Genomic DNA, 25,697 nt, shown 5'->3' on the forward strand with positions numbered 1-25,697 from the left:
GCCATCAACTGTGAAAATTGGAGCGGCATTTGTCATTATCCAGCCACAGCATCCCTCCAGAACTTTTTGTTCCTGTAGCAACCGTTAAAGGCAGGGCCAGCTGGAAGTGGCTGCTCTTGGGGAAGCTTCCCTATGGTCTACGGGAGGCTCTGCAGGAGCCAGGGCTACTCTGGGGGTCCGGGAGCCACGACTGGAGCTCCATCGAAGAGGTGCAGAAATCTGCTCCAGCTTGGAGCTCCAGGGTAGGTTTGTTTTTTGTCTGCGTCCTACAACCCAAAAGGCCAAGGGCTCTTACCGACTGACTATTGCCCAGGCCATGGAACTTGGTCACTAGATATAGTGACAAAGAAGTCACACAGTGACTTGAGAGCACTCTAAATGAAGTAGGATCCTGAGAGAAAGTAATTGTGCTTCTTGACCACGCTCTTCAGCAGCACTAGGGGGCAATCCTTCTTCCCAGAAGCCCCCCAGCACACGGCCACCTCCCTATCCCAGAGTGGCCACACACATCATCCGCACGCTGGAGTTCTCAAACCCAAGCGTAAAGGCTACATGTAGGGCTCCGCAGCACGTGGGCGTGTATTTGGCATCGCGTGCTTCTGGGCACTCTAGGGTTGAAGGCAAGGGAGCCCAAAAGGCCACCAGGGGGCTCAGGCCAGGAGGGGGAGGGGGGAGCAGGAGGGGCAGCACCTGAGGAATCCGCCTCTGGCCGCGGTGGCGCCTCGCTCCGCCCCCGGGAACTGAGCGCGCAGCCCGCGCCAAGCCGCAGAGACGCCAGCCACCGGCGGCGCTAGCCTCTCGGAGCAGAGCGCTGTACGGAGCCGCCCGGGGCTGTGGAGACCACCCCGGCCCTCTGCCCTCACTCCCGCCGGGGCCAGGTGAGCTGCTGCGGGGACTCGCGGGGACCGGGAGGCGAGGGGACTCAGTGGCGGGTAGGGCCTGTCCTTTGGTGGGCTGGACACCTTCCCTGCTCAGGGCCGCGGACTTTCTTCTGGAGGAACTGGAAGGCGGCGCGGTAGTGGAGTGACTCGTGCGGCCGGGCAGGCGCCTGTGCCAGCGGGAAACAAACCCCATCCCAGTCCCTGTCCCTGGCTACCTCATTGCGCCGTCTGCGGCCACAGGCCTGTCACTCCCGGCCCCGCAGCTGCCTTTGTGGCTGGAGGGAGGTGGCTGATGCGGTGCGGGATGAAGGAGGCTGCGGTGAGGGGGCGCGTCCTGGCCGCTCCCCGAGCACGAGGGGATGGCTAGCGGTCCCCGAGTGCTGGATGGACGGCAAGAAGCGAGACCCGGAGGGGTCCACGCAGAGGATGGGTAGAGCCAGGCTTGGGAAACTTGAGAGTAGCCAGATGTGGTCAAGCATTTGCTGGGGTCCACGCCAAATGTCACTTCGTCACTCGCGCGTCTTCCAGCCATCATTTCAATTTCTCTGAGAGCCGTTCCTATCTGCTCTTAATCTGAATGGGACACAAAGGGTTGCGTTGACAGCTGACCGTGAAAATATATAGTGAGGTGAGGAGTGCCCTGGCCAGGCGGGGTGGAGGTGGGCGGTTGGTTAAAGTCCGTGATTCCTGAAGTCCTTCTGAGCTTCAGTAAAAGGAGAGATTATCTGTTCACTACGTGGAGTTTCTCCTTGAAAGCAAGCCCACAAAACATTCAGGAAAGAGAGGGTTCCTGCTCCAGAAATCTAAGAACTGAGTTGTGTTCCTTTTTTTTTTTTTTCCTATAAATTCCATCCTGGACCCATGTCCCTGACTAGATAAAAACAAATTTTGATTTCGACTTTTGAAACTGTGAGATTTTCCACTCTGCCTCTCTAGAGAAACCGTCCTTAAATCCCTTTTTTAAACGGCCTTTTAGATATAAGTTGTTCAAAAGGGTTTAACCAAATTTTCCTCTTAAAAAACTACTCGCTCCTCTGTCGAGTTCTGGTCTGAAATTCTGCCTTGAGTTTAGTTATTGTTTTGATTCTTCTGAAAACTGGTGAAATTGCAAACTTTAGAATAGTTGTTTCATTAAATTAGTAATAAAACTACATGCATATAAATATGCATTTAAAAAGGAAATATAAATTTAATAAATACTGAGGTATAGTAGAAATTTGGTAACAATTTCAAGCAATATTAAAGAATGTGCAGTACAAATTAAGCTCCCTCTTCTATCCCTCGTTTCTCCTCCTGGAGGCAGCCACAGTTGTCAATTTATATGATAAATTGTTGTTCAAATGGAAATAGAAGAGAAAGGGAGTAGAATATAAGTAAAGATTGCTCATATCTAGATGCATATGTATATTAATGACAGCAATTACCAATTTGATGTCCTCTTGTGATGACATAAACTTTTATTTGGCCTGTGGTGGGTACTTTCTACCTTGATGATCAGTTAGAAAGCTAAAAATCTTAGAACAAATGTTTAAGTACAAAGCAGAACACCCTTTCTTCAAGCTAGGTCTTGTAACCTTTATTTCCCTCTACTTTGAACCTCTAAGAAGCAGAGCAAATGGTACTTTGTCCACCAGAATGTTTCTCTGAAAACATCAAGTAGACATTTGGAATCTTCCATTGGCATAACATATATAACAGCATTTTCAAGCTCAGTAGGGCACTTGGTCTGAGATACTGGGTTCAAACCACACACACACACACACACACACACACACACACACACACACACACACTAGATAACAAGAGACACATGGAGGCCAAGTTTAAGATCTCTTTATTTTAGGCCTAGATTTGTCATAAACTAACCACGGAAAGTACTTTTCTTGGCAATGTCCTCCTGCTCCTGTCCTCTTAGTTAAGTAAAAGAATTGCTATGTAGCTTTTCAAGAGTCCTTCTGACTCCTGAGTTCTATTGCTAACATAGTCGAGGTAGTCTAAGACTAGATCAGAATAGCCACTACTGTAGGTAGTCAGTGGGATGATAAGAATATTCTGGAGGTAGACTCACAAAGGAGAGGTTAGAGAGGTTTGAAGTACACTTCTGTTCTTAAGATTTGATATCTTTGGAGAACACTGACTTGACTTTCTCACCAAATGTCTGTTTCTCCTGGTGGTAGAGGCCAACTCTGGAGCTAAATGGGCCTCCGCAGGTCACCTTGGAGAGAGAATCCTCTTCACAATTTGTGGTGCTATTTTAAGGAAAGCCATTCTTCCCAAATTGTTACTTTTCTCTTGTGGTAAAGTGGAAGTGAAGTTCATTTGTCTCAAAGAGTCTTGGCAATTTAATTAGTAACTCTCAAGAGTGTTGAGGCTAGAAATTCTCTTTACAGCTATGATATTTTGGCTACTATGTAAGTATACATTCATATTCTTAATAGGAAAGGAAACTTAAGATCATATTCAGCCGCTGAACTGAATGATTACAAAGTTGTAAAAGTAGAAACATTTAATTTGAGTCACTCTGAAGAACCTCAGTTAAGGGATTTGAAAACACTGCAGACAGTGATTGCCAAGATCCTTACTATTAAGATGAAACTTTGTAAGGGCACCTGAGTAATCTTGATTTACTGACAAACTCCGCCATAGATTAAGATTTGGGATTTTGCAGAAATGTGACTATCCTTATGACTGTAAACATTGTTCTTCCTCCTTCCCGATCAGCTTTTGTTTTTTCCTTTGCCTTTCCCTGACTTCTCAAGTTCTTAGTATATTTTTTTAGAGAGGCAACATAGTGTGGTTATAAATGGGTGGCTTCAAAGTTAGAAGTTCTGGGTTCAAACCTAGTTATAACATATAATGAGAATATTGGTTAAGTAACTTATTTTCTAAGAATTTAACTTTCTAAATCTATCATGGTAGTTCTCTAAAAGGTTAAAATAATAAGAAATAACACATGAAAATACATATGAATGTTCTCCCTTTTATTAGGCAAATTTCAGATTCCTGGTGATTTGAAACAAGTATTTGGTCATGATAAATTGACTTCATTTTTAATTTGCAGTTTTCAGGCTTGTGCATGGGAGGAATAGTTGCCCTACAGTATTGCTATGGTTTTCTAAATGAAGTTGTGGGCACGTTGTTGCTTTCATGATTTTGTGCTAGGCTATACAATGGCTGTGTAAACAAAGTCAGTTACAACATTCATGCAGAGTACATTAAGTCGTTCAGTAACCTTCCCCAGGTCAGTTGTAGGTTTGTTTGTTTTCACCCTGTGCTTCCTAGCTATCATTGGTTTAAACTTGGGAAAGTCACTGTTAAAGTTAATGTCTAGCATCATACATAAGTTTTATTAAAGTGACAAAAGTACTCTTTCTTTCCCTGAAGGGGTGCTTTACAAGTAGTAGAATTAGGGTCACAACTTATGGTCTTTTTTTTTTCTTTCTTTCAATTGAGAATGCTTCTAAAAAAAAAAATATCAGAGAGAGAGACAATTTTTGACCTCTTAGGCTACAAATGGATCGTGAAGTTATACCCCCTGACTAGAGCTGTTATACAGTCAAGGTAGCTTAGTCTACACAAAAGCATGCCCTTGTAAGTTCTGGAGCGCCAGCAGCCCTGATATTTTTGGCAAACACACACCCAGTGTGGATAAAGCTGCTCTTTGTGCCTTGAGCTCCAGGAGGGCTCTATTGTGTACTCTTTCTTTCCCCCATTCTTGTCTGACTGGCCACTCCTCCAAGTCCAGATGTGAAGTCACATAGTCACAACTCTGTATTTGCCTCTGCCACACACTGGTTACTGTATGGTTCCTGGCCTGTCTGGACACAGCAAAGCAGATAGAGAACTGTCTTTTCCTTGTTCTTTACGATTCTCTTCAGCGGTCCCCACAGTAGACTGCATGGTTGGCAATCAACCCCTGAGAAGTGTTTGCTTCAGGGAATCAGGTCTTGGATCGCCTTCTCTGTTCCTGGGCATGGTTCTGTTTTTATGATACCAGTCTGGAAGCAGACTTCCAGCATAGCCTGTGTTGCTGAGTTCACGTGTACTTACAAGGTTAGGACACTGTCTTGATTTGGCTCTTCTAACTTTCTGTGTGCTCAGAAGGGGTTTCTTGGGTTTTCTTCTGGAAAATGGGATAAGCAATTACTGTTTTAGTTACCAACTTTTTGCAAAGGACTGTTGTAAAGATAAAATGAAAGAATGTGGATTTGTTTTTAGGGGGGAAAAGGCCTACACATTTGTACTATGTTGCCAAAATTACATTCTGTTACAACACTTTTAGGAGTGTTAGAACACCCCCTGTAGGCTTTGAGAAAGCATCAACTCAGTATGATAGAGCTTGGAGCTAGGTACAGAGTCTAAGCCCTAATCTATTGAGTTAGAAACTGGGAAGCAAGGCTATCAGCCTGCATCTTAACAATCTATATAATGCTGGGTGGCTATTCTAGGGAGAAAGAAACTTCAATACCCACTAAAAAAGTGTTCTACGAGATAAATGTTAGTTGTAAATGGATCTGAAAGGTCATCAAGTCATTTTGCATGCTAAACGGGATGAAAGTTAGCTATTATTATTATTAGCTAGCTACTATTTGACATTTAATCTCTTAAAATATAATTCAGGCAAGAATTACAAACTCAGACATCTGACGGGCCAAACACTAACATGTGGTGTGAAGCAGGGCAGTAGTAATCCTTGTTATAGTTGCATTAACGAACTGGCTAAGAAAGTCTGACGATGGCAGAACCTCAAAGGCTCCTCCAACTGTTACTTAGCCACTGGACACTATGGCTAGGCCATTTAACAGGCTAGATAAATCATGAAGTTCACATTTATATATGAACTTAAATGTTGACAATGGATTTTAATGACAAAAAAATTGACCCAACAAAGAAATCTGGAAGCTAGATCATTTTCATCCACAGAATCAAGCAATGTGGCTAAAAATATTTGTAACTAACCTGTGATGACAGAAGAAATGGTGTTGTTCATTACAGGATAATAAAAAAGAGTAAAAGGCATTTTTCAGTGTTCAGATTATAAAACTTCAGTAGATGAAAGTTGTGTTGCCTATTAGGTAAAGAATTGGCTATTATCTTTTACTAAGAGTGGAGGTAAAAATTCAGGTTTTTCTGGAGAGCAATTTGGTATCACATATCATGACTTAGTCAACTGCCTACTGTAAGACAGTAACTCCAGGCCACAGGTAGTCAATTAAGCATGAGTTAATTAACACCTTCAAGTAGACTTAGCTTCTCAATCCTGCTAGTCACGTTTAAGTGCTCGAGAGCTACGTGTGGTTGCTGACTACCATGCTGGGTAGTATAAATAAGAACAGTTCCTGTATAGGAGTAAGTTCGGTTGGAGGGCACTAAATTCCTTAGACATTCCCCTCCTAGGAATTACTCAGGCGTGAGGTGGTGGCTCACAGCTGTGATCTGAGTGACCAGGAGCCTGAGGCAGGAGGATCTGGAACCAGTGGTCAGCCTGAACTACTCAGCAAGAGTCTGTTTCAAAGAAAAAGGAAGTTTTTTTTTTCAACAAATGCAACAGAAGCATAACACAAAATTAAATAAAAGTTCCCAGTAGTTAAAGATGTTTGCCACCAAACCTGAGGAAGGAGTGAACCAACGCTGGCAAGTTGTCCCCTGACCTCTACACACATATAATGCATGCGCACACACAGTGAATAAATTAATAAATAAATAAATGTATGTTTTAAAAGAATATAGAGTTTAGAGAGAATGTAAACACCAGGTTAAAAGGAAAGAAATAAGCCAGCAGAAAATAGTTGTGAAAATAGTATTGAATCCATTAAATGAAAATATCTATGATAAAATAATTTTGCTCATTTAGGTAAATAGCTTAGGTCCAAGAAACTAGGGAGTCCTTCCTTCTGAAAACACACACAGCCTTTCCCAGTGGACTCTTGTTAGAAATCCAGAGCCCAGTCTCCCTCTATTGTTGAATGAGTTCTCTAGCGGGAAGTAAGAATCTGTGAATTTATAGACTCTGCCTCCATGTGCACCTCTCCATCAAGCTGCGTCTCTGTCTGAGTTACAACTCCTGAGCTCTGTCTAAGTCCCGGTCCTAACTGCGGGATGCCACTTTGAAATTAAGTGACTCTGTGGGATAAGCAAAATACTAAACAACGGAGAAAGATCAAGACATGGGCCTTATCGATATTAGACTGTGACGCGCTAGAGAGGAATGCAGAGCCTGATGGTCCTGCAGATCCAAAGCTGAGACAGGGTGACACAGGGTATCCAAGAGGAGTCCCCCATGCAGATGCCGTATTGATGGTGTAGCAGAAGCCAGAGGCCTGGAACCAGACCATTGCAATGAACATTTGGTAGTAAAGCTGTTTGGACAAAAGGGTGACACACTGTGTGACACACTGTGACACACCACAGCTTCCACAGTGAGAATTTTTTGTTCATTGGTTTTTGTTTTCTTGGAGCAAGGGAAGGTTACAGGGTTGGAGGGCAGATATGGAAGGATTAGGAGATGAGAGGGATTGGGGTGCATGATGTCCAATTCACAAAGAATCAATCAAAAGTTTTAAAAGAGAAAGAAAGAGAAGAGAGAGCAATAAGCCTGAGTTTGTATTCTTCAGAAGCAATACTGAGTCTAGACCTGAGTTGGTGAGAGACTGAGCCCTCGGGAGTCTTCAGATGAGGCCCGAGAGGAGGCTTACAGCAAGTCCTTGTCTTCTCTGTTGATCCGCAGCTGTGAATTCTTTGGAAGGAAATCAAACATCCCCAAGGTCACTGTGTTTCAGGGTCAATACTTGTCACATTTGCTCATGAAATTTAGTCCTGACTTACTGACTAAACATTTCTGAGGTGCAGGCTATGAATGTACCTTGTAAGACTTCCCTAGTGCTTTCCCTGGACACAAAAGTTAGATCTCCGTCAACCTATAGATCACCCTATAGACTTGGTTTTATAGCATAGATGACGGGAAGTTGCCATGACTGCAGGTTCCAGTGTGAAGAGAAGATGTGACTTTAGCATCAGTTCTTTTATTTACTGTCATTCCATCAGATGTAAGCTACTGTTTCACTGAGCCTATTCATACATCTTCATGGTAGTGAGGGGACAGAAAACTATCACTATCGACTGTATCCAAATCGGAGCCAAGGAAATGTCTCCTGACAGTTCTGCCTCATCTCCTCCAAGTCTGTTCCTTTTCTTTGTAATTTACAATTTGATTTATGTCAGTGTGTGTGTGGTGTGTATGTACACCACAGCGTGTGCTACTTTGGCAGGGTCCTTTCCCCTTGACCTGAGGTTCAGGGATTGAACCAAGCTCATCAGGCTTACTTGGCCAGCCCTGAGCCATGTCGACTGTCTGTACCCCACCCTGAGCCATGCCGACTGTCTGCACCCCACCCCACCCCACCCCACCTTTTAAGGAAGAACTTAAGTCTGTTATATTGCTTTAATTTTTTCCATTTTTTCTTTCCACCATCTTTAAATCTGGTCTTAAGTATGAGCAAATCTTGGAATCAACACCATAGTGTGTTAGTAGCTACTCTTTTTATATATCTGCAAATCTTTATATTCATGTCCATATTTACCAACAGAAGTACTTTTATAGTAATAGGATCATATCATAGTTTTTAAAGCTAGTAGTCATTTAGTTTTTTAAAAAAATATTTTTATTGTATGTCTCTCTGTGTCTGTATGGGTGCGTGTGAGCTGTGGTTTGCAACTTAGAAAACAGCTGTGTGGAGTTGGTTCTCTCCATATCTACCTTTATGTGGGTTTCAGGAACAGAACTCTGCTTGTATCAGTGGGCAGTAAGAGCTGCTAACCACCAAGTTGCCTCACTATCATAAAGGCAGGCTTGTAGGCTCTCTCTTTCTCTGTCTCTGTCTCTCTGTCTCTCTCTGCCTCTCTGTCTCTCTGTCTCTCTCTGCCTCTCTGTCTCTCTCTGCCTCTCTGTCTCTCTCTGTCTCTCTCTCTCGCTTGCTCTTCCTTGCTTGCTCTTGCTCTTGATTTCTCTCTTTCTCTACCCCTCTTCCCACTCCTTCCCATCCCATCCTCTTTTTCCCCTTCCCTCACTCCCTTCCTTCACAAGAGGCACTGGGCCCCTTGGAGCTGGAGTCCCAGGCACTTGTGAGCTGCCTCATGTGAATGTTGGGAACTGAATCCAGGTGCTTGGCCAGAGCAGTTAGTGCTTTTAACCTCTGAGCCCTCTCTGCAGCCCTTAAAATATGTGTGATACTTTAAAAATATATTGCAAATAGTATGGTTAACTTTCTATACAATCACAATTTGAAATAGTAAATATGAAAAAAGTTAGGAAATTTAGTGACAAATCATAATAAGCTATACCACTTGATGACATTAATATAGAATGTTAATATACATTAAAATGTCAAAAATCAGATTGTTTCCTCATTGAAAAACTTATGCACATATTTTGTTCTAAAATGTGTATTAAAATCTACATTAAAGCCATGGAACCTAATTTCCCTCCCAAGGTTTTCTGTTTTTTTAAGAGAGCTTGAGAGAAAATGACTTTTATTCCTTTTTGACTTAGGCCAAATACTAAACACCAAGCTTAGAAAATAACTGTTTTTGTCTCTTATGAGGCTATGCCAATGCCTGGCAAATACAGAAGTGGATGCTCACAGTCATCTACAGGATGGAACACAGGGCCCCCAATTGAGGAGCTAGAGAAAGCACCCAAGGAGCTGAAGGGGTCTACAACCCTATAGGTGGAACAACAATATGAACTAACCAGTACCCCCAGAGCTCGTGTCTCTAGCTGCATATGTAGCAGAAGATGGCCTAGTCAGCCATCACTGGAAAGAGAGGCCCCTTGGTATTGCAAACTTTATATGCCCCAGTACAGGGGAATGCCAGGACCAAGAAGTGGGAGTGGGTGGGCAGGGAAGCAGGGTGTGTTGGGGGTATAGGGAACTTTTGGATAGCATTTGAAATGTAAATGAAGAAAATATCTAATAAAAATTTTTTTAAAAAAGAAAATGACTGTTTTTTACGTTACCTCTTTTTATCAGTGCTGAGGTTTGAAGTCAGAGCCTCGCGCATGCTGAGAAAGGACTCCACTCCTGAGTTACCCTCTCCAGAAATTATAGCTTTTACATGCTTATTAGTTCTTTGGGAATGCCATACAATGTATTTTGATCCTATTTCCCCCTCCCCTGAAAATTAAAATGTGATATAAATTGCAATTCACTCTGTGTTCAGGAGGGTTCTCTGTCATTTCTGAATGGAGTGTGACTAGATGTTACAGCCAGAGGTGAGACAACAATACCATGTTTTGTTTTGTGATTTTTCCCAAGGTCACCTGGCTCGCTCTGTTTGCCTTCTGTTTCACCGTGGTTCCCGGTGTCTTCTCAGAGCTGAAATTACAGCTAATGTCAAACAACGTAGAACATCCATACTTCAATATTTTTTTCCATTTTCAAAAAAATACTAAGTACTCAACATTGGGAGCAATATATTTTAGTACATTTAGGTTTTAAATAGATCTTTTTTTAATAAATGAAAGTTGCTTATTTATCTGTGTGTATGAATTCTTTTGCCTCAATGTATGTATGTATACTATGTGTCTGCAAAGATCCTGAGAAGTTCAGAAGAGGGCATCAGATCTCCTGGTACTAGAGTTATGGGTGATTGTGAGCCACGGTGTAGGTGCTAGAAATCTAAGTCAGATACTCTGTAAGAATAACAAGTGCTTTAAACCACTGAGCCATCTCTCTAACCCCTTAAATAGAATCTTAAATAGAACAATAACATGACAACAATATAAAAGTCTGAAAAGAAACATTACTTGTAGTCTTGACAGTCTTAAAAATGGTTATTACTAAAAAAAAATTAGAACAGATATGGCTGTTTAAATGAAAATTAATTAAAAAATGTTTGGTGTGTATGTGCAGATGTATATATAGGCCAGAGGACAACCCCAGGTGCCATCCCTAGGAACACTGTCCCCCTCCTTTGAGACAGTCTTTCTCATAGGGATCTGGGGCTCACCTATTAGGCTATCCCCTCCCAGGGAGCAAATGCTAAATGTGATGTATTTTTGACAATGTTCTTAGTAAAAAATTGTATTGGAATTGTTTGAGATATTAAGTGGACCATCTGGACAATCCACCAAAGTGGTTAAGTCTGAAGTGTGGGGTTCAGTGATATTATTTCAGATATTCTAAAGGGTTGATACTGCCATAGAGACCCCTGAGTCAGGAGTATGCTCCATGTCTAAATGATGCCTTGGAGCAGGATTGGTTTAGGAATAGCATAATGCTATTGTTGCATTATAGCTAATTAATGCATAATAGCTAATGTATTGTTGCATATCTGTTATTCAGAATATAGGATGCGGGGAAGAAGAAGGAGAGAAGAATAAGATATTTATATATGAACAAAATACTGTCTTTGAAAATTAGCCATAAAAGACACTGTGACCCTTGTACTTTTCTCTGCTTAATCTTCTCATAGAATTTAATAATTTGCAACACCTTTAATGTTCTTGTTTGATGCTTTAATTAATGAAAGCCAATGGATCTTCTCTCACATTGTACATACATTGTTTCTAACCTGTGAAATTTTTATTTTTATTTTATTTTATTTTTTGTTTCTCGAGACAGGGTTTCTCTGTGTAGCCCTGGCTGTCCTGGAACTCACTTTGTAGACCAGGCTGGCCTCGAACTCAGAAATCCACCTGCCTCTGCCTCCCGAGTGCTGGGATTAAAGGCGTGCACCACCACGCCCGGTGAAATTTTTATTTTTAAAGTTACAAAAAAAGAGCCGGGCGTGGTGGCGCACGCCTTTAATCCCAGCACTCGGGAGGCAGAGGCAGGCGGATTTCTGAGTTCGAGGCCAGCCTGGTCTACAAAGTGAGTTCCAGGACAGCCAGGGAAACCCTGTCTCGAAAAACCAAAAAAAAAAAAAAGTTACAAAAAAAGAAAGGAAGAAAGGAGGAAAGAAAGGAGGAAAGGAAGAATAAGAGAAAGAATAAAAGAGAGAAAAGAAAGGGAAAGAAAAAAGAGGGAAGCTTAAGAAGATACACTGTTTCACAAGCTTGCTAAGTAGTAAGTGTTAAGTCTGCATGCAGACAGGCTGCTCCATTTCAGAGCCATCTTTCCTTCCTTAACTCATCCTCTTGACATTTTTGTGTTTATAAGACCCAATGGACATTAATTATGTCTTAAAATACATTTTAGTGTCCAGGAAGACAAGTTGGGGTAGGTGTGTGCTGAAGTGACATAGTAACTCTTCCCTACCTCAGGGGAAACAGGCTGTGTGTGCATGGCCGTATTGTAGTCCTGAAGGGTCAATCAGTAGTGATCAAACCTCGGGTTCACTCACCAAGCTCCAAAGATGCAGATGATTTGTTCCTTTTCTTTATTTTTGTATCTGCAGCTCTCGGAACAAACACATAGAATAAATATTTACTAATAAGCAAATAAACACCATCTGTTGAGACCTGCTAGCTTTCATCTATGTATAGCCCCCTGACCTAAACCAAACTTCATTCAGATCAAGGCTATTGTTCACAGAACCCTGTAGGGAAGGGAGGGAGAGTAGAGGGGGCAGTATAACCTTCATACCTTCACTGGAATGCCAGGCTAAGGCTCATGTCCTTTGAAAGTTAGGTTGGTAACATCTTTTGAATAAAAGTTAGCAACAAGGAAAATAAATCCAAAACAATTCTGGGGCTGAGGTTGAAGGGAGATTAATTTTATTTCTCTCTTACAAAATTGTGTCTGTAATTCTTTTGTATATTTAAATCATTCTCAAACTTACATATGTGATAGTTTACTTATATGCTTTAAGTAATATAGGCTTGTTGCATGCCCAGCACTCAGGTGACAGAGGTGGGTAGATCTGAGCAGCCTCATTTACAGAGTGAGTTCCAGGACAGCCAGGGCTACACAGAGAAACCCTGTCTCAAAAACAAAAACAACAACAAAAAAGGAAGTCATGAATTTATAGTTATAATACCTCATAGTGAAATAGAACTGTGAAATAAGTAGACATAAGTGTTCTGTACAATGGAACCATTTTTATAGCAAATAAATACTATAATTCATATTGCTGACTACGTTTTAAATTGGCAAAGCTTCCCCAAACCAAAACATTGTGAGATTGTTTCAGATATTCTTTCCATAGATTATCCCAAGTCTGTATGTGGCAGGAACCCAAAGTTCATGTATTATAGACAGTATAATTCCATTTTAGATTAAAAGCGTGTTTAGTCTGTAGTGATATATTTTTTAAAGGCAACAATAATTATAACATCAAAGTGTCTCTCGGTTTGGTTTTTTTGTTTGTTTTCTTTTTTGTTTTGTGAGACAGGGTTTCTCTGTATAGCCCTGGCTGTCCTGGAACTCACTTTGTAGACCAGGCTGGCCTCGAACTCAGAAATCCGCCTGCCTCTGCCTCCCGAGTGCTGGGATTAAAGGCGTGCGCCACCACACCGGGCGTCTCTTGGTTTTTATTTGGAGAAGAAGTAATTATTTTTCCAAATGAATTTGTCACTTCCTGAAAAAATATTTTTTTTTCTTTATAGTTTTCTGACTAAGCAAGTGGTTGATATCCAGTGGCGATGATAGAATTCTCCACTGGGCAGGAAATGAATGCCAGGAAATGAATGAAGTTAATAGGACTTTGTTAGGCACCTGTGGCTGGAATGAGAACTGTAAGAGAGAGAGAGAGAGAGAGAGAGAGAGAGAGAGAGAGAGAGAGAGAGAGAGAGAGAGAGAGAGAGAAAGTAATTCCTTCCCTGGGGAAAATGACAGCCAATTATCAATTATGGATGGTCCTGGGGCTTCTGGTTCTATAGATTCAAATTTAATTTCATATGAAGCATATTCGTCAAGCCATCACTAATGCAATAAAAATTACACAGTGTAATATGTAAGGGTATTTGTTCTCTTTTCCAACACCAAAATTATAAGTGAATCTAATTAAAGCTGAAACCTAATGGAGTTTAAATATACATGCTTTTCTATTTTTTTTTTTTAAATTGCATTTAATCTTTAAACTTGTTTCTGAGGCATTGGAACCTGAAGCAACTGGGGTGATGCTGAGGCTGAGGAGATAATGCTCTGCCAAGCTCTTTTAAGTCACTGATGCTTCGTAGATACTAAAACTGTGACATGCATCCTTTGGAGAGGGGTAGGAATTATGTATGCATAGGTACATGTGTATGTGTGAATGGTGTATGTACACACGTGTGGGTGTGTACAGGCAGGGGTGCAGGGGTGCAGGCCAGAAGACAACTTTTGGGAGTGGTTCTTGCCTTCTACCACATTGGGGCCTCAGATCTCAAGGGTCCTCCTCACTGGCTCATCGCTTTATTGTCTTATTATCGATCTATCTAGCTTGGGCTCACCAGTCCTCTAGACTGACTCGCTGGTAAGCTTAGAGATCCACTTGCTTCTACCTTCCCAGTGCTAGGATTAGGGCCACATGTCCCTGCATCTGGGTGTTCTGTGAATGCTAGGAACTCAGTTCCTTTTCACACTGAATTAGCTCCTCAGCCCAGAAGGATGGAGGAGAAACAGAATATTCATGTCTTTTGTATTATACAGCACAAGCCTACTTTTAATACGCGTGCTCCTGTTGAGATGACATTTCTGTAACAAGTTTAATGCCCATGGAATCATCAATTAGAAAGAAAATGAATGAAAGCTCATTTTAACCATCAGGCCATGTTCAAAGTACATTTATAGTTATAAAAAAGGTGACTTCATATACTACTATATATGTAATACATATATTACTATTCTACTGATACATGTAGATTGTGACGAAAGCAATAAATTCATAAGCATAGTTCCTTAAGCATCTTAAAAAATTATTTGTTAAAGGCAGAAGCAGGCAGATCTCCAAGTTTGAGTTCAATTCAGGGTGGGTTCTAGGATGCCCAGGGCTACACAGAGAAACTCTGCCACAAAAGAACCAATCAGCTTATAGAGCAGCTTACAAAGTAGTGGGCTTCCATATTTAATTTTCTTCACACATCCTATTTTCAGTCAGCCCACCTCTCAGCCCTAATCCTTTAACCTTTAACATTGCCCCTCTTCTTTCATATTACATGTTCCTAAAGTGCTTTCTTATCATTAATTCAGGTACTGGGACACTTGGTGCTTTCCATCAATGAAAACTGTGTGCTAACTTAGCTCTTGGTATACTTTTATTCTGTATAGTAATTTAAAAATAAGATACGATCGATTAAACATTTATCACAGATATCTATTTGTAAGTTTTCTATTAGTCAAATGAAATTAAGTTTTATACCAGATTTGTAGACCACTATAAGGCAGAAAGTTAGAGAACAAAGTGGAGAGAATAAAAAGGCTTAATCAACATGGTTAGACCACAGTACCTACATGAGTGTTTTAAATCTTAATTGGATCTGTTTACTATCTGTTATTTTTAAACACATTAAAGAAAAAGATCAGAAGTTAGGCTGTAAGGTTTTAGTTTATTATATTATATAGACATTTGTTGTTTTTATATAGTTTTATTTACTAAAACTTGGTTTGCACACAGGGAGTCTGAGTGGAGTTTTCTGAGTAGAATCTTAGATTTAATTTTGTCTTAATTTGTAAAGCATTGCCCTATAAATCCCAAGCAAGTGGCATATGAAGCTGTTTAAAAATAGTTGTGTAGTCACAAATTTTCTTTTCTCCAAGAACTGGCTTCTTAGACCTCTGACAGCATGGGTGTGTTCGAGGTAGTTAGGGCAGCCAGTGGGCCTTTGTGTATGTTTCATTTAAATGTAAATTTATCTGAGGGTCGCTAAAGATGAGCTCAAAAGTAAAGAGAATTTTAACATGAATAGTCATTTTTTCATGAATACTGAAATCTCTGTTTTATATTAAAGAAAGAAAGACAAAACAAATAAAAACTAACAACATTGATCAGCCAATACTTAACTAGCCTATTTTTAAAGATTCTTAATTGGTTATCGATTTTCTTTCATTAACAGTGTTTCCAAGAATTAGATGAAACAAAAATTAATTTGTATGCCTAAAAAGAACAATAGCCTAGCAATTTATAAGATAATTCTGAATATTCTTTTTGTGGTATTTTGTAAACAAAAACAGTACTGTTTTAAGCAGAAATTTAGATGGTAGAAATACATCTTAAAAAATTAAACCTGCGACACCCAAAAACAACTATTACAGACAGCACATTGACATAATGTATGACCCACATGGGTATGAACTATATAAATCTAAGATCTATTTTATCCTAAATAAAATTTGGCCTCATCTTGTGATTATAAGTTATACACAAACAGGAACCAAGTTTTCGAGAGAGTTTCTAGTCACCACTGACGTGTATGGTCAAGATTTCAAGCTCTAGGAATTGTTCTTTTATCCTGTAGTTACCACTGGCATTGTCAATTGCCACAGACATCCTCTCATGGAAGGGGGCCTCTGGGTCTTCAGAGCCCTTTCTACCTTCCTGCAATAAAACAGGCCGTTTCTCAGGGCTCCTGTTGATGAAAGTTTTGAAGTCATTTTTTTCTTCAATCATTTTCCTACTAGCACAAGATTATCTTGTGTTAAAAAAACAAACAAATAGCCCCCAAACCTCTTTGATCTACCTTAACCTTTCTATATGTTAATTTTGGAAGAGTAACACTGCAGTATGCCAATAAAATGTACTCCTGCATTGACATTTTCAAAGTAATTATAAAAAAGGATTATAAAGTTTACTGAAGGGATTACTATCTGTTGGCTGATAAAATTTACTTAAGCCCCCAAAATGTAAATATTTCCCTAGCCAACCCCTGTGCAGTCAAGGGTTCCTTTCAAAGAAAAGAATTTATTTATTCTAAACCTCATTTTAGCATAAAGGGGTGAATTGAACATTTTTTATGGGTCTTAAATTTTTCTTTACAACAGACTTTGATAGCGAAGTTTTCATCACGTGCTTGCAGCTTGAGGCACAACGCCTCATGTTTTACTCTAGGCATTGCTATTCAAAACTGAATTTTCCAGTAACCAATAGGGGTTTGAAATATAAGTGTACAGTAGAATTTTAGGGCACAGGTTCTTTTGGATTAAAGTCGAATACATCATTTTGTAAGCAAACTTAGTGAATGTTTTTCTTCTGTTTTCCCTGAGTTGTGGTGATGTATGCTGAGGTATTTTCTTTGCAAACAGAAATATAAGCACCATTCTTACGTATACCTCTACCATTAAACACAGATCTCTTTCTTGCTTCTTCTACAGCTTTTTTCTTCTCTTCCTCCAAATTCCTGTGGCTTCCAGGGAGTAAATTCTAAATTCAGTCTCTTCTCTGAATGGCAGCAGGTATGGAGGATGTACACGGAGGAGGCTTTCTTGTCCCACACGCATGCAGCACATGGGCATTTTCACAGTTCCATGCCGTGCTTATACCTTTCCTGTTTCAAACAGTTGCTCCTTTTGTAAAAACAAATAAAGAACAGAGAACACAAATATCTACTCCTCTAATTTGCTATGTGGAACAAAGCCTGCCTGTCTGACATGTGTATTTTGGGACACAATTTTTATGTTTTTTTAATTCAACTTAAAAATTAGCATTAATGTCTATTATAATAATTTTCATTGGTAGCTTGTTATTGGTAATTGTATTAAGTATTTCTGGGTTACAAACTGTAACACCTTTGCAATGTGATGCGCCAGTGATAACTTCTCGAAGCACACATCTGTGATGAATCTGTTCTCTGGATTTTGTTTTTCCCTTCCTATTTTGTATGGAGGAGAACAGACTAGCACAGATATATTTAATTACACCAGTGGAACTTCATGGCACGTGTAGGCAACAGACAGTGACTTGCTAGTGGTGTTTCATTTTCAGTAACTGTGACCTGGCCACTTTCTAAACTTGGAGGGGAATTCTGTTTCAATCATTAGATACCATTGAGGTGGAGATGTAGATAATTGGAAAGCCTTTATACCTTACACAGGGATATTACCTGGTAAGTGAAAAGCTATCTGAATTTATTTCTGGAGGCGAGTGGGGGATGGTAAGAATGAAACTTGAATCAGTGACCATCTGGCCTAGATTTGGCTGATTTCCTGCGCATGGCTCTTTGTTCCAGGCACACAATGGATTGTTCCTTTTAAAGATAAGAATTCTGTTGTGACTTTGTGCTGAATCAGCAGGTTTGGTTTGGGATTGCAAGGAGGGACATATATTGGGGGCCTTTCTATTGTTCTGGGGTCCCCATCCTGTCTTCATCAATTGCAACAATGTTCCAAGAGTTTTGTATAGATTCATAAAGAGGTGGTTTCAAGAGACACATTGAACAAAATAATTGGGAATGAAGTTATCTAGTTTGTTTTAAGAAATTGAAATTTTCCTCATGTCTAGTTTTCAAATTGCTATGTCCCTGACTGTGGTTTTTGGTTTTTTTGTTTGTTTGTTTGTTTTGTTTTGTTTTTTTACAAGCCTTTCTAATCAAATCTTCTGCCTGAGCTTGAGCTTTCCATTTGGAGCTTTAAAGAGCTGAATGAACCCTAGGTGAGGCTTTCAGGCAGCAGCAGTGTCGTTAGTTCTCTGTGGCCTTCATTGTCTTCTGTCTGCAAATCAGACTTTAGGAGCTTGGAGCTATCCTCCTGTTACGTCATCATAACTGTTTCCTAAAGAGTTGGTTATTGACTAGAAGTAGGGAGTTTTGTTTGCCTAGCATTCCAAGTAAGCTGGCCAGCAGTTCCTGTAGGCCATCTCATATGTAGCAGAGATCGGAATATAGCTAAGTACCACTTTGCAGAAGACAAGAGCTTACCTCTCCTTGTGTGGCCACGGTGGGGGCGGGGGGGAAGTAGTGACTTTTCCCTCCTGAAGTAGCAGGATGGCTGGCAGATTCAGTCAACCATTTCCTTCAGCTCTCATCTCCTTGTAGCTGCATTGCCTCTTACCACTCCAGTGCACAGTTAGCGTCCACTCTTCCTGAAACTACTTATAACTTTAAAACCCACGCATCCAGTTATAGTTGCCTGCCTGGAAATCTAGTCTCTAATTCTTTTGCATGGATAAAGTTACTTTTTAGGTATTACAAGATCCATGGGCCTGCTCCTAAGAAGGAAGCTTACTAGTTAGTTCTTTGGGGGATCTAACTGTGTAGCAAATGGAACCCCTTGTTCAGTGTCCTTTGCTGCAGTTTATTTTAGGTCCAGATCTAGCTAAAGTGAATGAGAAGAAACAACACCGATTGTTTTTGTCCACTTGAGGTATTGTCCTTTGTATGTTGTTTCCCTTTCTTCTTTGGAGTATCTTTCATTGATCTGAAGAAGGCCCCAGAATTGCTTGCTGGTTAAACACATTAGTAGTTTGGAAGCACAGATGCTATGGATGTTGTGAATGTTAATTGGAATAAGATATTCTGGATTAAAGAATGAGTTAAATAGAGTAAGTCCGAGTTAGAAACGACAGCAGCATGGTCACAGTTTCTCATCATTTTGCTCCTGCTTTAATTTGGGGAACGACTTGGAGGTGGAGGGGAAGGTCTCATCCTGTTCACCCATCCCCCTCCTGGCTACCCTTCACCCCCAACCTCTAGCTCTCCTTCAAGTCTCACTGAGGAATTATAGTCTCTCCAGAGGCTAGGCTGCTGATGCCTGGAAAGTTTACACTGCAGAGAGATGTTTTGTTTGGCATAGCTAATCAGGAGCCAGGCTGGAATTGCTCATAGCTGTCATTCAGGTTTTGTTTCAAAGTCCAAGGACCTGCTGGGAAAAACAAAAAGCTAATGAAAGCTGACTGTATTTAGGCCTCAAATCTGTGGAGTCTGAAATGATGCCCTGACAGTGTATTCTTATTCTTCCACATTCTTGCTGTTGCTAAGGAAACAGATTTTTTTGAGGCTTTTCATCTTCATTGTCAAGTATTTGCTACACTTATTGTTGTTTTTCAGATTAGAGCAATTCAGATTATCTCCTTTTGAGAGGAAGTAAAAGGAGAAAATAACGGGAATAAAATGTCTGAATCAATTACCTCAAATGCTAGCAAGACCAGGACTTTGCATTGGTGTGTTTTGTTTTGTTTTAAAATCCTTAGCTTTGCAACATGGTTTAAAATTTAGGATGAGATCCTCAAGTGTAGGAGGGTTACATCTGTGACATCCCCACCCTGTAAAGTGATTCAGTAACATTCATATAATCTGTAAAGAGCCATCCTAAGAGAAAACAGATTGTAGTGAAATCTTTAAAAATAATTCTTGAATAAAAAACCAAATGATGTGAAAAACTGACGTGCTTGCACTCTTAACTATAAATGGGTAATTCAAGAAGTATGTGGTACTGAATATAATTTTCAAAACTACAAGCACTTGGTCTTTTAATATTTGCTTTTACAGATGTGCTCCCTACTGGATAAACTTTCATCTCCTCGAGAATGCTTTTATTTTTACAGTCCAAATGGGGTGTACCACATTACCCATGGCATAAATGAAAGATTGATTTTCTGCAGTCAACGTCTCCTTTGGGTTGGCTTTAGATTTGAAACCCTAGGGATGTGCATCATATGACTGCTATTGTCAAGATGTTGACCCATTGACAGATAACACAGGTTTCCCACAGATTTATCGAACATCTCCATCCAGTGTGCTTTTCCCTGTGGTAACAATGAGATTATTGAAATGTTGCAGTTCTGGTTCTGATTGAATCACACCACTAATTTGGTCCCAACCGAAAAACCTATATTCATAGAGATAAGATCTGGCTTAAAATGAGAAAGGGAACATCTGGCAAGTGGAGCAGAAGCCATGAGTCTGGAAGAGAAGCGACTGACTGTACCAGAAGGCCTCATCTTTGTTTCTGTATCCCAGCCTGGAATCTTATCTTCTCTCTTCTCTGCCTGTCTGGACTGTATGGTCCTTAAGGTCCCACTCAGCTCCCCTTTACATTAATCTCTTGTTAACTAAATCTGGTGGCCAGGTAGTGAGAAAAGCTATATTCTCAGCTGGTCAAAATTATGTTCATATAAAATTTTGGTTAAAAAAATATTTTTGAGAATGATTAGGATTGGGAGATATGAAGGGGGACAGAACATAAATTGAATATATCACTGAAATGGAGGAATTTTACCAGATAACATTTTCAAGGAAATAAGACAGCCATCTTTAGAGGCTGGCATGTGCAAAAATAGGTTTATTCAAATGAACTTTAAAGCAGTGCTTTTAAAGTTGTGCTCTGCAGAGCTTCGTGGGCTTTGTGGTGCAGCCTTGCACTGTACTGGGGTAGAGAAGAGCCTGGCAGACATGCAGAGTGTCCCCTGCAGCTGCCTGGAGAACAGTTCTACTGTCAACGTCTCCCTGGGTCGGATTTGTGGCTGATATTTTAAAAAAGAACACATCTCACTTCTTAAAAGGTAAAGTCTTGACTATCACTATATAGAATAACAGATAAGAGTGTTAGCTCACATTTGAATAAACTGTTTTAGCCACAAGAAACTTAGAAAATTAAAACAGACTGCTTGGTGAGTCTCAACTTCCACATTTGATCACAAGGTTAGTGGAAGCTTTATGCGTGGAGGAAAAGTTGGATTGGGTGTCATTTAAATTACTAGTACTTCTCGGATTGGGTAGTTGATTTTTTTTCTTTGTGATTGGGGCTGGATAATTTGGCACCCAACTGTTCTCCATTGGGGTCGGGGGTAAAGTCCACCTCCTCATTGAACCATGGCTCCAAAGAAGAGCAACAGTGTCTTTACTGCTTTGGGATTCTTCAGATTGTAGCAGAGATGTGAGACTGAGAGGGACCTGTTTGTAGAAGCAGCACTTGCTTGACTGCCTCTGTCTCTGAAGGTGATAAGGGAAGGTATTCACAGGAATTTTCTCCAGCTTCCCCTTGCCCTTCAGGAGCAGCAGTAACCACAAAGGAGATGTAAGATAACCCACCCCCTTCTCTTTTTTTCCTTTTTTTTTTTGCCAGGATGCCAGACTACCACTGTGTCTGGAAAAGTAGGCATGGCTCTTTGAGCCTAAGAGATAAAAACTTGAATGTAGAAATCATGACTCATTGTATGAATTGAGAAACTGAGCCACAACAGAAGGGGGAGTGAATTTCCCTAGTATTCTTACTGCAGCTGTTGCAAGTACATTAGGAAATAGTCAAATCAGCAGCCAAGACTTTAGAGTTTATTTTCCTATTGTCCAGTTGGTTTTGACATATTGAAAACTAGAACTGAAGGTCTCCGTTGCAAGGTTTCCCAGATGCAAGGCTGAAATCCAGTAAGGATAGAGCTGATGGAGGCAGATGGGAGCTTGCTAGTTCTACTCCCAGGTCTTTTGGAGTCTCTCTTTGTACTTGGTGGAAGAGGAAAAAGATTTTTCCAACTCCTGGAACAATACTTTGGATATAGTAGACATTTGTGGACAGCATATGGGATTGAACTGAATGCCATTAATAGGACTTTTATAAATTGCAGTATTCATCATTACTGGTGATCATCATTGTTGTTTGAAGTCCCCTGTACTTAACAATATTCAGATGAGTTTAGGGATAAGCTTTATGATATTAATATAGTTCAAGTGGTAGGGTCGGTAAAATGGAAGCTTGAGAATATTTCTCTGATCAAGTTGTTCTGTGTGGGCAAGTGTCAGGAATGCCTAGAGCCAGTGTTGACTTCATCATTAAGGAAACCTTGGGGGCAGGAGAGATGGCTTAGTAGGTAAGAGTGCTTTTCTGGACAGATGAGAGGCTGAGTTCAAATCCCTAGAACCCAAATAAAAGGCCAAGCATAGTTTCACGTGCCTGTAACCCCAACAGTGGACAGAGAGAGATGGGCAGTTCCTATGCGCTGTCTGGCTAGAGAGTCTAGACAAAGGCAAGCTGCTGGTTCACTGAGAGACCTGTGTGAAGGCAATAATGTGGAGAGCGAGACAGGGTGACACCCACTATCTCTGTCTGGCCTCTGAATGTATGCACATGGGCATATACCTACATACCTTCATACCTATACACTCATGTGCATCACACACACACAATGCTTGTCATGGCTCTAGAAAAACAGGGTATTTTCTCTTTCTTTCAGCTGGGTATGCTTCAGGATAGCTTTCATGAGGTGAGTCTTTACAAAGTCTAACTGTGTATACATGGTGATGCCAGAGTGTGTTCTGGAGCAAAGATGTCGTGAGCAGACATATGCTAGATTGGGAAGGACTCCCAGATATTGTCTAATATCTGTATATATTTTACTGATACAGGCTAGAAATATGTAAGGGGCCGGGATTACAGCACAGGAAACATCTATTCATAATGGGGGAAGAGTGCTGCTATTCTGTAAAATTTTCATAATACTTAGGAATGGTTTTTTCCTCTAGGGCTACTTTGTAATTAGTTCTGAAAAGTGTTACTATAGAATCGTCTAATCATGCCTTAGGACTTCAGATAATCAAAGGGGCACTATGGACCTTAAAGCTTACCCTGTAGCATAGATAGGTGAAGTATAAGCTTTAGGTAACAAGTATCATGTGCCAGTAAAAACAAAATAGAATATAAGGCATATGGAGAAAACTAAGACATACAATTTTGAGTCAATTTTCTTAAGGACTGATAGAGCATGTTAAGGTACAGTAGGATACATTTTTAATTCATAAAAATAGTATATTACTTTGTGTGTGTGTGATCATGGTTTGGTGAAGGTGGTCATATCTGAGAGCTTCCATATGCTCAGCTCCACCATGAACAGCACTGCCCCCTCCTCCCCGCCATTACTTCTGAGAGCTTCAATAGCCCTCAGGTGTGTGCCTGTGTGATTCTTAGCAGTAGCTCATTGACATTTTAATTAATTGCTCCATAAGCATGTTTGAGCTGTGCTGGCCAGTCTGGAGATGAAAAAGAGGATCAAGATGCAAGTTTCATGGGAGATTTAAATATATGACAAGAAAGAATGCAAGACATGTTTTACTTTGTTATTAAACACACCACAGACACTAAGGAAAATGATGTTTTTCTAGCCTCATCTTTTATTTACTCAAAAGCCCCGTAAGTAAAGATAACCCCAGCTTCTGCTTGTGCATATCACACATATGCATAGTGTTTTGTACTTTACATTTTCATTTAACTGCATCTTGGAGACCGATAGAAACCTATCTGCCACCTAGTGCTCTTTAAAACTGAGACAGGCTGGAGAGTACAGCCATTTGTTTACCTCCACTCCCTGGGAAGTTTACCCTTTTCAACTGAGTGTGTACCTTTAGAAGGGTTGTGTACAGAGCTGGAAGGAGGGGTCAGTCATCTAGCCTAGATCTAGTTAGATCACTGAATCAGCTTTGGTGATTATCATCTGTGGTTATTATTTGGCTTTTGTCTCTTTGGAATGGGGCACTGGAATCCTTAAGACAGGAACACAAGCCTTCACATGGACAGAATAGAGCACATACCCTACTCTTTCTTCTTCAGAGTGTCCTTTCTCAATCCTGCCTGTCATAGTTAGGGTTTCTATTGCTGTGATGAAACATCATGACCAAAAAGCAAGTTGGGGTGGAAAGGGTTTATTTAGCTTACACTTTCACATTGCTGTTCATCACTGAAGGAAGTCAGGACAGGAACTAAAGTGGGCAGGAACGTGGAGGCAGGAGCTGATGCAGAGGAGTGGAGGGTGCTGCTTACTGGCTTGCTCTTCATGGTTTGCTCAGCCTGTACCACCCACAATGGGCTGGGGCCTCCCCATCAATAACTAATTAAGAAAACACCTTACAATAGGAACATATGGAGGCATTTTTTTCCCAATTGAGGTTTCCTCCTTTTAAATAACTCTAGTTTGTGTGTCATGTTGACATGAAATTAACCAGCACACTGCCCTTGACTCTAACTGCTGAGTAATCCTTTACTTAAGACTACTTAGCTGTGGTGTTGTTTAACCCTGCTTAAAACCCAACAAGTCCAAAGGTTGTCAGGCAACCTTAATTATTTATCTTTCAGTCTGTTCACCAGAAGGTCTGGAGCACAAAGCCCTCTTAGACATAAAGTCTGACTCTCACAAAGTGGATTGTTTCCCTACTTGAATCTATATACTAACATTTGGAAGTATTTTTTAAGCTTATATTTATTAAACATGTTCCAAGACTCTACTAAATGCCTTATATTATTTTTTAGCATTTTGTCTTCATCACTATTCTTAGCAATACGTGCTACAGTTTTCTCCATTTTAGTAATTATTAGACAGAGGTATAATACTATGGAAATTTACATAGTAAATGTCACAGGTGGGATTTGAATTAAGGAAGTCTGACTCTAAGACTTGAACTCGTGGCCAGTATGTTATCCCAACTTAAAGAAAGCACATATTTGTTGATGGCTTAGTCCCTGGGAATTCAAGGCAGGGGTCTGTTTGGTTTATATTGTTGTTCTTCCTATGGGGTTGCAAACCCCTTCAACTCGTTTAGTCCCTTCTCTAACTCCTTCCTCTATTAGGGACCCCACACTCAATCCAATGGATGGCTGCTAACATCTGCCTCTGTATTTGTCAGGCTCTGGCAGGGACTCTCAGGAGACAGCCATATCAGGCTCCTTTCAGCATGCACTTCTTTGTTTTTGTTTGTTTGTTTGTTTGTTTGTTTTTTGTTTTTTGTTTTTTTGTTTTTTCGAGGCAGGGTTTCTCTGTGTAGCCTTGGCTGTCCTGGAACTCACTCTGTAGACCAGGCTGGCCTCAAACTCAGAAATCCACCTGCCTCTGCTCCCCGAGTGCTGGGATTAAAGGCGTGCGCCACCACGCCCGGCTCAGCATGCACTTCTTGGCATCCACAATAGTGTCTGGGTTTGGTAACTGTATATGGGATGAATCCCCAGGTGGAACAGTCTCTGGGTGGCCTTTCCTTTAATCTCTGCT

General features: G+C 40.6%; 1 protein-coding gene across 2 annotated transcripts in view; it reads left to right on the forward strand.

The window, feature by feature from the left end:
• Positions 1-789: 789 nt before the first annotated feature.
• Positions 790-25,697, forward strand: part of Greb1l (GREB1 like retinoic acid receptor coactivator) — a 237,796-nt gene continuing 212,888 nt past the window's right edge. For both annotated transcript variants that reach the window (XM_085833393.1, XM_021150817.3), the window contains exon 1: positions 790-878. The gene's annotated coding sequence lies outside the window, so the exon portion shown is untranslated. The remainder of the gene's footprint in view (positions 879-25,697) is intronic.

This window comes from Mus caroli, unplaced genomic scaffold (assembly GCF_978045245.1).
Source record: "Mus caroli unplaced genomic scaffold, Mus_caroli_1 scaffold_19, whole genome shotgun sequence".
Classification (NCBI taxonomy): domain Eukaryota; kingdom Metazoa; phylum Chordata; class Mammalia; order Rodentia; family Muridae; genus Mus; species Mus caroli.